This window comes from Papaver somniferum, chromosome 3 (assembly GCF_003573695.1).
Source record: "Papaver somniferum cultivar HN1 chromosome 3, ASM357369v1, whole genome shotgun sequence".
NCBI classification, from domain to species: domain Eukaryota; kingdom Viridiplantae; phylum Streptophyta; class Magnoliopsida; order Ranunculales; family Papaveraceae; genus Papaver; species Papaver somniferum.
This window is the reverse complement of record NC_039360.1, coordinates 166,555,986-166,561,642: the sequence shown is the minus strand read 5'-3', so window position 1 is coordinate 166,561,642 and position 5,657 is coordinate 166,555,986. Positions and strand designations below refer to the sequence as shown.

The 5,657-nt window shown below is 39.5% G+C and overlaps 1 non-coding gene across 1 annotated transcript; it reads left to right on the top strand.

The window, feature by feature from the left end:
- The first annotated feature begins 1,941 nt into the window (after positions 1 to 1,941).
- Positions 1,942 to 2,045, top strand: LOC113362465. The gene has a single exon (XR_003365723.1). It is a non-coding gene; the product is annotated as a small nucleolar RNA R71 (small nucleolar RNA).
- The last annotated feature ends 3,612 nt before the right edge of the window (positions 2,046 to 5,657 follow it).

Below are 5,657 nucleotides of genomic sequence, written 5' to 3'. Positions count from 1 at the left end.
CAAGAACTTGAAATTGATTTTTACATATGGTAGCTCTTTTGATACATAACAAAAAGAAACAAAAAAATTACATGACACTTTGCAAGAGGTAGCCCTTTTTGATGCACCCAGTTAAATTCGATGGTTGTCTTTCTTAATGTAACCTCCACCTTCTATCCCAACCAACCAAAGAACAAGCTAGTCAAGTTTCGTTCAGTATTCTAAAGTGATTGGAAATCGTGACTTCCTATCAAACACCTTGAATATCGAGGCCATACATGTATTAGTAGATCGTGCGCGTGCAAATTTCTTATCACTATGTGAATTGTGCTAGAATCAGGGTGCCTAAATATCTAGACTAAGACTCCTAATAAAAATACATATTTGCACAAGAGTCAACATTTCAAGGTAAATGAGCTCCATTTTTATGTTTTTTATTTTTTTTATTTTTTTATTTTTTATTTTTTTTTTCAAAAAGAAGGAGTTCTTGTTTTCAATTACGGCATATTATCAAAGTATCTACTTTTCACCCCCAAACCTAAACTAAACATTGTCCTCAATGTTTCAAAATATGAACAAAATTATAATACAACATATGAAGAGGATCATGTTGAGTAGAGAAAAAGGAAAGAGAATACCCGATTTCGGCGAAAGCAATATTAGAACTCCGTTATTCAAGGCAAGAATCCAACATATGTCAGCCGAGATCATATTGGATTAGCAAAATATATACAAAAGGAACAAAAAGGGTTTTAAAATTTTATCTACTGGATTATATACAAAAAAAATTCACCATACACTAACAATCTAAAGAGTTGAGGATCAACCCAAAAGACAAAGTGTAGAGGTTTCAACAGTTTCACACAATAATAATATGGTAGGCATGCAAGTGAAGCTGTGAAACAAAATGAGCTACCCCCAAACCTGGATTTTACAGAAGATAAAATTTTGAAAACAAAATCGCGCAGTTTCGGGGGTTCATCATGCACAAGGTCTAGCTCGAAATGAACTGTGCTAGGGACGGGAAAACATGCTAATTCCAACTGTGGCTCCTCAAAGATATTATACTTAGATGCAAAATAGTCCAAAAGGACTTGGGAAGCACACAGTTCCAAACCTAGATTAGGGACTCTCAGAAAAGTCGGTTTGACAATATGGGTACAAACCAAATCTAGGTTGGGTGGAAGGCCATCAGATTGTGACTTATGTAGGACGATAGGCACATCATTACTAATCACATCAACATCTCCTAATTCTTCTACACGTGTCACAACATGCTTACCATGCTCACACAAATCAGAATCATCAACATCATCAGAAGAATTATTCTCATGCATCGGCAAATCAGTGGAAACATCACAACGTGACCCAGGTAGAGAATCAGACACAACAATTATATTTTCATGCATATTAGTGTCAACAGAAGATTCTATATTACCTAAGTCATCTTCATAGGACAGATGCACATGCTCAAAATCAGTATCAACATCACATGTATATGGAATACTAGAAGAAACATCATTCATGAAGGTCGAGGCAGAGAAGCCTAATGTATTTGAACCCAAAGGTTCCATAACATTTTCAGCATAGTCATGTTCTTCTAACATAACATCATCATCATCATCATCATAGTAATATGCATACTTGTCCCTATTAGCAGTTGTGGTGTCATTAGTCAACTCATGTTCCTCTAGATTAGGTTCATATTCAATATCATACACATGAGAAGGACTAGACATGTTATTTCCAAAGTTCAATTCATTACCACCAATATCATGTGACAGTGTCTCAGTTTCCCTAATGGACTCCCAGTGACGGGTTTTCTTTGCAATCTCAGCTAAAAATTTCTATGCATCATCCACAGTTTTATCAAGAAATTCACCATTACACATACACTCAACCATGGCTCGAGATTTAAAGTCTAGTCCCTCATAGAGGATAGCGACAAGTCTCCACTTCTCAAATCCATGGTGTGGACATTCGCTCAACAAATCATTAAAACGTTCAAAATAGTCAAAAACAGTTTCCTCATCCAACTGGACAAAACAATTGATATTTTGACGAATAACGATGGTCCTATGATGTGGAAAAAATCTTTGGAAAAATTGATTAGTGAGTTGTTCCCAAGTGGTGATTGATTGTGGTCTCAAACCGTAAAACCATGTTTTGGCCCTTTCCTTTAGAGAAAATGTAAACAAACGCAATTTCAGAGAGTCTTCGGACATATGATCAGGTTGCATAGTCCGACAAATTTGTTCAAACTCTCTTACATGAGTATAGGGGTTCTCAGAATCGAACCCTCGAAATATAAGAAGTATTTGTATCATGCTTGCATTTATTTTAAAAGGGTTATTGGTTTGAGGTAATACAATACATGATAATGGAATTTTTATTGTCGGATACATGTATTCATGGAGAGCACGAGGTTGGCCCATATTGAAAAGACGCAAAGCCCACTATTTGGTTTTAATGGGTTTGGATTTTTGGGAAAATTTTGGTTTTTGAAATAAGGAGCAAATTTTTGGTTTTTTTTTTTTTTTTTTTTTTTTAAGAACAATAAAATGAAGAAAATAAAATTTGGTTTTTGAAATGGGAGCACGCCCACTGTTGGTTTTGTGTTTGCTTTGGCCCAGCTAGGTTGAAAACTTTTGGTGGAACTGAGTCCAAAATCTCGGCCTAGAATTTGGGTACTCGGCCCACTAACGAGTTAACCTAGCGTGATCGGTTACAAGCTCAGCTGGGTTTAAAAACCCGGAATACAAAATACAAGTCCAAATTAAACAAGCTCACAAAAATTAAATACAAGCCCACAAATTAAACAAACAAGCCCACAGAAATTAATTACAAACCCAACAGAAAATAAAAAGCCCAAAAATTGGCTTTAATATTACAAGCCCACAATTAAAAATGGAAGCCCACAGGTTGGGTTCTCTTAATGGGTTTAGGCTTACCTTTGAAGCACAGCCCAGCTGTTCAGTTTGGTTGCAAAAGCCCAGTTGGGCTTTGGTTCTTTTCCTTGGTGGCGTCCCAGCAGAGGAAAAACTGGTTCAGAACAGCAGGACCAACAGCAAATGAAGTGAAGCAGATGCAGATGCAAATGCTATGCAGTGAAATGCAAAAATAGCTAATAAAACTACAAGAAAAACACAGCACCAATCCCCGGCAGCGGCGCCAAAAACTTGGTGGACCCGGGAAAGCGTATAAAATTGAAGCGAAATGAAACGGGCCTACAGTAATACCGCAAGTGCACGGTCGTCAGTTGTAGCTCGTGCAAGTACGGGTCGATCCACAGAGACTGGGTGTGTTTGGAGTTTCTAGCTATTTGGGCTCTAAATTTGCTATTGGGCTTAGTGGGTTTGTTTGTAATGGTGAAGTGCTTTAGGCCTTGGGCCTTTGAATGATGTTGGAATGAACTGTGAACTTGGGTTTTGGATTCAGTCAAGGATCTGGGCCTTTGGAAATGTAATGAATTTGGGTTCAAGTGAACTGAACTGAGCCTTGAACTCAGTTGGCTTGTAAACCAAACAGTGGCTGGATTTGGGCTTTTGGGCTTTGTTACTGGGCTTAGCTTTTGACCTGAGAGTAACTAGGCCTTTGGAGTTAACTGTGGACTGAACTGGGCTTGTGCTGTGAGCCAAGCTCAGTTGCAGCAGCAGCAGTGGAAACCAGGTTGCAGCAGCAGTGGTGGCTGGCACAGCAGGAGCAGGTGCACAGCAAGGGAAAGGAAAGAAAGCAGCAATGGTGACAGTGCAAGCCAAGTAATAACAAAACAGAGATAGTTGCAAACCAAGGCTACAAGCCAAGGGCAGGAGTGTGGAGATAAGCTGACAATGAAGCAAAAAAAGAAAAAAAAAAAAGCAAAGCCAAGGCAATGGCTTTAGGCATTCATCTAGAGTGGGAAGAGAACCAGCTTGCTCACAGTCACTAGTGAGCACTAGTTTCTCCCCACTGCTCAATCAACTCAATGCTCTAAGGCTCTAACCTAGCATTGACACACAACAGTAAACTAATCCTAACATTTGAGAAGCTAACAGTTGACAAAACAAGAGATTCAAAACAGTGACAAACACAGGAAACAAAACCAAAGAAACCAAGGCTGTGAGCCAAGGGCAGGGAGGAGAAGAAGTAACAAAACAGTTAAGTTGCAAGTGACTGTGAAAACAAAATGTGGGTTAAGCTAAGGCTTTGAATCCACCCTTGTGTCCTAGCCAAACAATGTGATCCTAGGTTGAGTTGAAAATCCTATGCATACATCTAGAATGGGAGGAAAACTAATTTGCTCACTAGTTTGCCCCTAGCATTGACTGTCTTTTGACAGAACAATCAATCACAGGCACTATGAGCATCAATCTCTTCCCATTGCTCAATCAACACACTGCACTAAGGCTCTAACCTAGCATTCCACTATCTAACAGTGCACTACAGCTTCATCTGAGCCTCAGCAGTGAACTCAGAACATAATTAACATTACAATGGAACTAAACATGATCAAGTTTTAAACAGGAAATTAAACTAACTAACATGTGAGAAACAAAAATTGAAAGATGGAATTAAACAGCAAAGAACAAACATGAACAGAAATTGAAGAACCCTAAATATTAAATTGAAAATTAAAACTAAAATTAAACAGTGATTAACCCAAATTTGGGGGTATCTCGGCTAACCAAGAACACCCTTTAACATCCTACATCACTTCCCTTTTATAGTTTACAACAAAACCCTAAATTGAAAATCCCCAAATTTTTGAATTGAAAATTACCCACTGATTTTGATCTGAATTTGTCTCTGACCCAGGTTTTCTTATTGTCTTCTGCTTCCTCTCCTGCGCTTCTTGTCGTCTCTGAAATACTAGCTCGAGATGTTTTACAAATACCACACCCTAGGGTTCAGAGAAAGAGGTGCGAGTTTTGTAAAATGTCTAGGCTAGTAGAGGGATGGGTTTTGGGGGAAGGACGGAGCTGATGGAGGTGGTGGCAGTGATAGAAATGGTTGCGGCAGAGGATACAGAGGAGGAGGTGGTGTTGCAGACGACAAGGGAGTTTTGCAGAGAATTTGGGAAGAAGAGAGGAAGAACCCGATGGAGAAGAAGGGTCTGTTTGGTTGGGTAATAGGGTTCGGTGACTAGGGTGTGAAGCAGGTTCAGCGGAGTTTGATGAACAACGAGTGGAAGGCGTTGGATGATCCCATATAGATTGAATCGAACGGCTACGATGGATAGGTATGTGGCGACCGTTGGATTATGAGATACAACAAAATTAACGACACCAGATGGAGTTAGGTGTTGTAGTGTTAAGCGGAAGTATCGAGGTTTGATGCGAAGGCAAAGAAGCGACCGTAGGATCTAAATGTGATCTAATCTGAAGGCTTGGAATTTAGGTACTATGGTGTTTTGCAGGGACTTCAGATTTTGATGAACGATGAAGAAGCGACCATTGGATGATGAGATGGATCCGATCTAACGGCTGAGAATGGAGGCGGGTTTGGACATAGAAAATGGGTTTGGGTAAGGGTTTTGGGCCTTGGGTATGCCAAGCCCATATCTTCTTTAAGGACAATTCTTCTTCTTCAAGCCCACTTCTAGCCTTTTGGTCTTGTGCACAACATTCTTCGCGGCTTCCTTGTGTAATTCCTCCCGGCTTTTCACTACTTTTCTGCTCTTTTCCGCTATGCTATTCATC